The sequence below is a fragment of the Heliangelus exortis genome, chromosome 3 (genome assembly GCF_036169615.1).
Source record: "Heliangelus exortis chromosome 3, bHelExo1.hap1, whole genome shotgun sequence".
Lineage (NCBI taxonomy): Eukaryota > Metazoa > Chordata > Aves > Apodiformes > Trochilidae > Heliangelus > Heliangelus exortis.
Window position 1 is genome coordinate 24467771 of NC_092424.1, and position 9815 is coordinate 24477585.

At 45.1% G+C, this 9815-nt stretch overlaps 1 protein-coding gene and 1 long non-coding RNA gene across 16 annotated transcripts in view; one reads left to right on the plus strand and one right to left on the minus strand.

Moving 5' to 3' along the window:
- The window catches only part of ESRRG (estrogen related receptor gamma), a 404999-nt gene that overhangs the window by 376445 nt on the left and 18739 nt on the right, over window positions 1-9815 (minus strand). For 6 of the 15 annotated variants that reach the window (XM_071739671.1, XM_071739659.1, XM_071739657.1 and 3 more), the window contains exon 1: window positions 6517-6653. The exons of 6 other annotated variants lie outside the window; for them this stretch is intronic. The gene's annotated coding sequence lies outside the window, so the exon portion shown is untranslated. Of the gene's footprint in view, window positions 1-6516; window positions 6654-7362; window positions 7381-9815 lie in introns of those variants that run through there. 3 more of the 15 variants (XM_071739660.1, XM_071739652.1, XM_071739664.1) reach the window with 2 other exon arrangements.
- On the plus strand, window positions 6855-8915 carry LOC139794294 (uncharacterized). Its single transcript, XR_011725063.1, has 2 exons — window positions 6855-6980; window positions 7246-8915. It is a non-coding gene; the product is annotated as an uncharacterized lncRNA (long non-coding RNA).

Consider the following 9815-nt stretch of genomic DNA (forward strand, 5'->3'; position numbering starts at 1 on the left):
TTCTCCAACCTCCAGAGGATGGGAAAAAGTAGCCTGGCTATTAAAAAGAGGCTACAAAAAATGTTCGGAGAGGATAGAGAGCAAGAGCTAGGCAAGAAATGAAGAAGGGGAAGCTGAGACCAAGATTATGCAATGCCAGAAGCTGTAGGTCTCCATTCCTTCTCTACCATGCCCAGAGGAAAGAGTGGCCCTTGGAAACCAATGCCTCTTCAGAAGTCTAAACTAGCACTGGTGACCAAGATGGCACCTCCCATCCATCAGTTGCAACAATGTAATAAACTTTTTTAATACATGAGGTTCTTAAAATTCAAAGACATCAAGAGGAAGACATTTAAGGCTAATACTACAAACAAGTAAAACAGAGCAAATTCTCAATTTTAGCATCAAGCTCATGATATTTGTTGTATATTTTAAAACCCTGTTTTCAGGAGCCAAGTATTCAGAGAGCAGCATTCTCTTTTAAAAAGAGATTTCTGGCTCTTGTAATAAAAAAGGAATGATTGAAAATAACCACAATGAAACACAGTCCAGCAGAAACACAGGGACACTTTTAGAAGTCAAGCCTTTTAGCTAGTCTCAAAATTTTCAGTAAAATTTTCAGTTTCAATAATCCATCTCTGAATCCAATAGGCATCTGCAGGATAGTCAGAGCTATACCTGGAAGGCCAGACTCCAAGAAACACACCCTACCTGTTTTATTCAGACACTTAGGATTTTGTTTAAGTATGAAGTCCAAAACTTCGTTTATCTAGAGCTGCCTGATCTCTGCACAGATCCTGAATGTCTCCTACCCCCAGTCTGTCCACATGCACATTAACTGTAACTTCTAAGTTTTCTTTTTTAGGATTTTAATGCAGTGTATGGAAGAGCTTCCTATTGCACACCAAATAACTACTATGTCCTCACTGAAATTCCTCCATAAAAGGCCCTTTTCCATTTTTATCAATTAGGACTTTAAACCAAAACTGATGAAATAATAAAAAATATTTATGCCTAAGAGATGTGGCACTCTCAGCAGCAGCTCAGCGCTACTGGATCACTGAGGATTCCCATTATTTTTTATTTTACTATGTGCACATTTTGTGCTATGTGTGCAATTAAAAATGCTTTCTAAAGTATCTGACATACTTTGAAAACAATGTAGGGGATAATATAAATGTAAATATCACCATGGAGGCATCATGACAAATTTGACATTTGGAATAATTCATTCAAGGTGTCTAGATCCAATTTAAATTCTTCCCCGCTTTAAACCAAGGCTTCACAACCAGATGAACTTAAACCAAGGTGTACAACTTCATGCTACACTGGTAATCCATGCTAACTAGGAAATAAATTTTCAGTGATTAAGTTGAATTGTTCATACAAAATGCCAGCTTCAGCTTTTCACCCATACAAAATAGCTTAGAAAATATATACTGCATGTGTTTATTATAGCTACAGTTGCTATGAACATCTATAACTCTCCAACAATTTCTTTGATTTATGTTCAAAAACATACAGGGCATGAAATGATGCCTGCAACCTTACATTTCCCTCAAGAACATTGTGGGGAGAAGATATATTCTAAAACATCATGTTAGATTCCTTGTTATGTCTCCTTTTTAAAATAAATGTATGATAATCAATTACACATGCTTCAAAGCAACTGCCACTAGTTTTCCAAACAGAAAAGCTCTATGAGAAAAGTTCCACTTTCTTTCCCATAATGCTTGAGTTCTAATAGGAGATCTTGTTCAGATATTAAAGAAAAAAATGTATTATAAAGCATAGGCCCTGCTTAACTCATGTATGCATACTCAGGTTTGTACTTGTCTAGACTTGACTTAGATTTTCAGAGAAGTAACATCTCCACCGATCAACTTGCTAATAAAAACATTTGTGTGTGAAGATCTTGCACCTAATCTCCTTGTCATATATGTAGTAATCCAACTGATGTCAAGAGAATAGCTGAGATGGTAAGTTAACATATCAGGCTCAACTTTCCTTTCAACCTATGTAAAATATTAATTTAAGAAGTCCACCCAGCTGTAGCATCCACTAGAAACACAAATGTTTATAGATGTTTATAGGAATATCAATTAAGCTGAATGGAAGCTCTGCTATTAATGCTCATGCATGTAAGACTGGACTTTGCAGATCTGCCTGGACTCCAGGCAGGTGTTGACGCACATGTTTTCTCCAGGGTATTGGGACCAATGGGTTATACACCATTAGCAACCTCAGGCAGCACCCTTGCCCATGATGGGGTGACTGGAGTGGCTTGAAAGGTGTACAGCACATAGCACTGGCCATAGAGAAGGTCAGGACCTTTAGTTTCATCAGCACCAGGCAGTTAGTGCCGCTTGCACCCCAAACAGGGAGCTCCTGTTCCCTTCCTCCTGGACTTTTAAAGCCTTGGGCTACACTGCAAACTAAGCAGCTGGCAAACAATATAGAAAACTGGACTGGATAGGAGAAGCCCCTCTAAGGAGGGCTGATACCTACTAGCACTGAGTTTCAAACAAATATGAAATAAGCTGGATCTGAGGTGTGTTTCAGGTAAAACACAGCTCTGTTCACCTCTGTAAGTGTGCAAAGTTTGTGTGCCAAATCTGGAAGCAGAAATTCACTCATTCAACCTGTTCCTTTTTTTTTTTTTTTTTCCCCCATCATCCTTTAAATCAAACCCTCAAAGAATAAAATTTTACAGGAGAGAAAATATTGGCTTGCATTTTTTTTTGACTGCAGCACTGTTCTATCAGTTACTAATGAAGCCTTGGAGGAGGAGGGGAGATGGCTGGACATGTGTGGCTATTGCTCATACAGCCCCAGCTAGATAGCATCAACAGTTGTTCTCCTATTTTCACAGTGGGAAACAAGCAGATACTAGCTGTATCGGAATAATCAGGAGGAATCTAGGTCAAAATCAAAGCAAGACTGCTCTGTCCATTTGAGGAAACTCACATGCAAACACAATACCCATGTAAAAACAAAGAACTTATTTGTAATGGTTATCTCTTCTAAGATTTCTAAACCAGCATGCAAACAGGGGCCTACCTTGATTAAAAGAAGCTATTCTTTAACTGTGATTTTGGAAAGGTAATCAAAAGCAATATAAACATGTGATACTAGGAAATTTTATAATCATTATTTCAAAAAGACAGACTTGAAAGGGTCTCTTGTTCATGGGTAAATCTTCAGTTAGTTTTTCTAGTACCAGTGGTTCAATCGAAAGATTCACCAACTGCCCCCTGGAGAAAAGTGAAGATCTGCATTTAAATGGAGATATAGTATTTCCAAATGCATGGTACCTGCCAGGCAGATACTATCAAGGTTTCTTAGTGAGTGGATCTCAAATTGTATTAGGTACATTTCAGTGCTGTAACTATCCCTATTTTGTAGGACTGGAGCTATTTCCATATAATTTTTCTGTGTGCATGCTTTGCAGTATTTGTCCTGGTAAGTCAAAATTAAACCCCCCTCCCACAACAAAGCCCTCACATACTAACGAGGAATTACAATCTTATGTATAATTTCCTGATATGCACGATGAAGACTGTATTAGAGAGCTTGACTAGAAATCTTAAATAATTGAAAACTCTGATGACTCAATAGAGTACTAAGCTTGGTTTACAATGCAGCCAATTTAGAGCCATAAAAACACTGTGTAAAATTTTTATCTTGTGGTTGACCATTACGTATCCTATTTATTATTCCAAAGTATTTCAACAGCATTTTTCTTCATCAGTGTGGCTCTGGCATTTAGCACCCACTCACTAAACCCACGTGTCTTTCCTGGAACAGCTTTAGGAAAAGGAAACAAAAAATTAGCAGATTACTACAATACTGTTCCTTGCAACAACACGCATCTTCTCACATTCTGACTTGATCTGACTTCATGTGCTACAAAATAGGTTCAAAACCCCCAAGACTTAAATATAATAAATCAAACCCATATACATGAAGTTAAAAAGACTGGTGTAACTACTGATCCTGACACATCAGAGGAAAAAAAAAAAAAAAAAATCAAAACATGACTACTTTGTTGCTAAGGTACAAGAGTTCAAAGAGCAGTGTTCCTCTTAGGAAAACATCTTAATTTTCCTATCAGAAAATCACCCTAACCTTCCAGAAAAGTTTTTACCCCTATGCGAGGAAGGCAGAGAGAAGGTTGAGAGTGCAAATGACACGCAGGCATTAGTCCAGGCAGCCTCTTGCTGAAATTCAGGTTGCAATTGAAACGTCCCAGTAAACAAGGTTACTGGGAACAGCCCAAGATATCCTTCTCAGCAACACCTTCAGCAGGAGCCCTTCAGCTGTCTACTTAGTTTGTTATACCTTATCTTACAGCCCTGACATCCTAATACTGATTCAAATTCAGGATTCAAAATGAAAGATGAAACATCTCTAAGATCACTTAATATTGAAATACCATTGCAGTAATAAGTGGTGCCAGGCTCGAGATAGGGATATAGCACTCTAGTGGTAACCTTTTAATTTCTGACAAAATACGGTGGAATAACTGTGATACTGCGCACACAGTTAATGCAATCCATTTGTTTTCCTTATTTTTGATAATGAGCACACTGAATGTCATGCCCCTGGCACATTTTAAACTGTAAATTCCTCTAAAAGGAGACCTGCCAGCTTCCTGTACAGACATGAAACCCCTCACACCACAGGCTCCCTCCTCCCCTCCTCCCCCCATTATGCAGAACCACGGCTACCTTGATGCTCTCAAGACAAGGAAGATCTCAACCACATGAGTCGTTTCCATCATTCCAAGTCTTTGGCTATTTTCAGTGGAAATGCAACACACGCACGCACACCATATATAATCTAATGTAGGTTATATTGTAAACATTCTGAAAGCAAGGGTAAGTATGCTACACCAGAACATTTTGTCCTCTGAAATAAAACAGGGAAGTAGCATATCAGGCAAGTTTTACACTTAGTATTTGAGGCAGGATGCCCAATAAATGCTCAAAACTTTGCGGTTTTATACAAAGGGCATTCAGATTTCACTCCTGGCCGCAAGTGATGATAGGTTGAAAAGGGGTTGGGGTGTGTGTTCATCTGCTTTTCTGTTGGGTCAAGTTTGCTGTTAGAGTTTCCTTGACAGTGTGAAAAGACGGGATTTGGGTGAGGGGGGAATAACGGGAGAAACAAAAGCCTGCCTTCCCACACTACCATTCACCTTCATTTTCCTCTCCTTCATATTCTGCTCATTTTTACTTGCCTCCCCCATTATTTTGTCATCTCCTAAATGCAGTCCTCTCTTTGGTATCACAAGAAACATATTAACCAGACCAAGTACTCAGAGCACTTCCCCAGCAGCACTTCAAAATGTACCTCCAGACCACTCGCTCCTTCGCAGCGTTAATGCCCAGAGAAAACCTACATATATATATATATATATATATATATATATATATATATAAAAGAGGGGAGGGGGGGAACCAACATTTCCTCGCAGCCGAGTGACATTCAGACCCCCACTCCTCCACAGACAGGGCTGGGAGAGGGAAGCACCAGGAGAAGCAGGCAGTACAGTGACTTTCCACACTTTCCTTCGCCCCCCCCTGATGCGGGTGCGAACAGTCCCGGCTGCCTTTGTGCCTGCGGGTTCCCCCGCGGGTCTCGACAGGACGGCAGCCGCCGAGCCAAACAAGTCCCGCCCGGCCACGGCCCTTGCCGCCTCACCAGCCCGCGGGGGACAGCGGTAAAGGGACCCCCCCGGCAGCAGCAGTGCCCCCCACCCGGCGTGCCGTGCAGGGCCTGCTCGGCCCCCGCCAGCCGCTCGCATAAGTGTTTCAGGAAGGAGAGGGAAGCGGGGGAGGGACGAGGGCGAGGACGCCCCCCTTTCCTCCCCCTACCCCTCTGCCCCCCCCGCCCGCCGGCCTCTCCCTGCCGCTGCCCGGCCCGCGCCGCACCCAGGACATTTCGGGGCTGCCGAAAGGGCACCCCGGGGAGGAGGGGCGAGGGGGGGAAAGGGACAGGACGACAAGGGCAGCTGCCGCGACAATCACACGCGCCCCGGCACCGGCTTTGAGAGTCCGGTCTCTGGGACCCAAACTCTTGCTGGCTAAAAGCCTCGTCACTTCCCCGGCAGCCCTGACCCCGGCCAAGGGGAAAGGACAAGACTCGCTAGGGTAGGATAGCAGAAAAAAACCAACAAAAACCATTCTCCCTTTCGTTCCTGCACAAACACAAACACACACACACAAACACACACACACACAGCCCAGGCCAATAATTTAAAATAATTGTCCGAGAGACGAGAACCACTAAACCCCGGGCGGCCGGTGCTGTTGTGCGGCTTTTTACAAAGCTGATTTTTTTTTTTTTTTTTTTTTTCGGGGGGGGGGTGACTCGGAGCAAGTGCAATTGGCAAGGTCTGAAGGTGGAATTGGGGGGCTCGGAGGGGGGGGGGGAAGCGCTTCTGGCAGCGGCTCATCTCCCAGCAAAAGCATGCCCCCGCTGCAGTGTCAGCTGGCAGAGGTGCGCGGTGGGGACGGGGGGGGCTCGCTTTACCTGGTCAGCTCAGAACCGCAGGCAGGTTAATCAGGTGAGTCGTCGGGGATTTTAAAGAAGCCGAAGCCGGTTTCTTTGCTAGGAAAGTCTACAACACCATGCAGGGACATTGCAAAATCTTTACACACGCCTCCTTTAACTGGGCTCCCGCGACCTCCGCCGGCGAGGGGGGAGCGGCGGGCGGGCGGCAGGCCAGGCGGCGCCGGGCGGCGAGGCGCAGGGCGCCGGGGGTGGCAGCGGCAGCGGGCAGGGCCCGGCTGGTGGACGGCGGCGGCGAGCGTGCGGCGGAGGCCCTGGTCCCCCCGGCCCCGGCCCCGGCGACGTCCCCGGGCCTCCCTGCCGCCTTGGTAGCGCCGGTCCGCACTCGGCCTGACCCGGGACGTCACGCCGCCTGTCTGTTTTCTCAATGATAACTTGGCAGGAGAAGGGGGAAGCGGCCAGGTTTTTCCTGGGCTCGTTAGCGGGTACGTGCACGTTTCTCTGGCATGCAGGTTTTTGGGTTTTTGCGGTTTTTTTTAGGGGGGGGGTTGGTTTGTTTTTTGGGTTTTTTTGCGTGCGGTTTTTTTTAAGGGAAATAATAAAAAGCGGGGACAGGAAATCCGGGGCGCGGCGGGGGCTGCCGCTCCGCGATGGTGGCGGCCGCGCTCCGGCGGGCGCGGGGGAGAGGCGGCGGCGGGGCCGAGGGGAGCAGGCATGCGTTCATCTTTTTGTCTTTCATTTTACCTTCAGGGTGACATTCAGTGCCAGGCGAGCCTCGCCGGTCACCGCCAAGTCCCACCTGGAAAAAAAAACACAACAACCAACCAAACAAAAAACCAAACAACAACAACAAAAAAAAAGCCCTACCGAAAACGGGGGGCGGGGAGGGGCTGCCAGCGCCCGGTAGCCGGGATGCGGGCGGCCGAGTCCTCCGGAGGTGGACGGGACACTTCTCCAAGGGGACGTGGGGACACATACAGGCACGCACACGCCGCCAGCCGCCGGCAGGCCATTTGCCAGGCGGCGGGGGCGGGTGGAGGAACCAGAGAAAAAAAAAAAAAATTAAAATTAAAAAAAACAGGTACCCGCAATGCAAGAGGGAGGTAGGCAAGGAGCAGGGCAGCTGGCGGTGCAGCCGCTGCCTTGCAGGCCCTGAGCCGCGCAGACCCCCCCAGCCCCCGCCTCCAAATCTCCTCCAAGCTCCTTGCAGGGTAAGGCTGAGGGGGATGGGGGAGCCCCCTACGCACAGGCTGCTATGGCAGCGAGTTACATTTGGGGTGCCCGGGGGGTCCCCCAGGACTGCGCAGCGCGGGGCCGGAGGAGGCACGGCAGTAGTTGGGAAATTGGCAAGCAGAATGGCGTCGCTGCAGAGAGCAGAAGACTGACTCAAACCCTGGCAGGATTGATGCGTGGGGGGGTTAAACCACTTCTCCCCTACCTCTCCTGCAGCACCTCTTTCTGAAAGCAGGATGGTTTACTTCAAAACAGGGAGTCAGCTGGAGCCTGCAGTCTGCACCAAAGTCAGCGTGGCCACCATGCAGGCCCTGAGCAATGCCAAGACTAATGGTAGGGGCTGGGAAGCCACCTGCGTTTTCTTCCCTGTTCTTCTGTACTTTTAAAAGGCAAATACTGTAAAGCCACATAAAAGTCCCGCTGAATTTAGGGGACAATTTACATACTGGACTTAAGACACGTGCAGAAGTATGTCCAGAACTAGGGCTCACTTGGAAAGCTTCTATAACTCCAATTTAAGTGCCTCGTAGCTGAAGATCCGCTGATACATACACACTGTTAGTAAATCCAACTGCTGGGACACCATACCATAATGCAAAGCCACCACAGAGTGTCTTAGTGTCCAAAATCAAGTATTACCCCTTCCTTGCTGCCTTTTATGCCACCTGTTATAATGAGGTATATTGCCAATACACATGGAACTAGCACGGTGGAGTTCATTAAGGGACACGTGTAGCAGTGCTGAAACTAATTTATATTTTTTGCAGCTGTCTCTGTTCAGCCTTAATATTAGCATTAACAATTTCATTTTCCTCTTTTAAATACAAAGTAGCCTTTACTTAATACTGTTACTAATCAGGTTTTGTTATTCCACTTTTTATAAATGGAAAAAAAGGGAGAAGTTAGTGTACACTTTTTGTGTTGATGGAGTCTCTGCTCTATTTAAAAAACATTATTTTAAATGGCAAGATCATCTGTTGCCGCTGGAAAAGAGTTGGGGGAAAAAGGCCTTCTTGGAATATAGTACAGGCCAAACATTTTAAGGAGCCTGAAATTGAAAGCTTTTATTTGTTTTAACCCAAGCAACTCAGTATGCTTTTTGGCTTGGCTAGAAAGACACATTTGTTTCATATTCTCTTTTGGAATTGTTTTGAACTTCTTTGAGACTAAATTCTTACCTGTCTTAAGTAGACTTCCTCAGTACAGTACATTACTGGGGGGGGTTTGGATTTGGGTTTTTTTTGTTTTGCATTTTTTTTGTGTTTGTTTGTGGGTTTTTTTGGTTTTGGTTTTTGGTTTGTTTTTTGTTTTTTGTTTTTTTTTTTTTTTTTTGTGGGTTTTTGTTTTTTGGGTTTTTTTGTAGAGTTGAAAAGCCCTGTGTACAGCTTGATTGTTTTCTGTATTTTGCCATTCATTTTAAGTGAGGCTCTTTCTGATTGATGTGGGGAATTTGTTTGGAAGGATGAAAGGTATGGCATAGCTACCAAGATGCTACTTGCAATTATCCCATACCTAAGCTAACAGGTAGATTTTAAGTTGTGATTGTTAGACTTTTAAAAGTGAGTTAGTTAATCAAATAGCTTTTTTTGGAATGCACTTAAAGAAGCAATAAAATGCATTAATTTCATTAAAATAAATTAGCAGATAGGCAACAAAACAAGTATTAGTCAAATAAGGAACATCTCACCTACGGAGCCAAATTCAGCTGTAGTGAAATCATAGAAAGTTGGGGGTTGGAAGGGACCTCAAAAGATCACCTATTCCAATCACCCATTCCAGAGCAAGGTCACCTACAGCAAGTCACACAGGAAAGCATCCAGGTGGACTTTGAACGTCTCCAGAGAAGGAGACTCCACAACCTCCCTGGGCAGCCTGTTCCAGTGTTCTGTCACCCTCACAGTGAAAAAATTCTTCCTAATATTTATATGGAACCACCTATGCTCCAGAGCCCCTGGAGCCCAGGGGCTCCATTGCCCCTTGTCCTACTGTTAGTCACCCCTGAGAAAAGCTTGGCTCCATCCTCCTGGCACTCGCCCTTTACATATTTATAAACATTGATGAGGTCATCCTTTGTTCTCCAAGCTGAA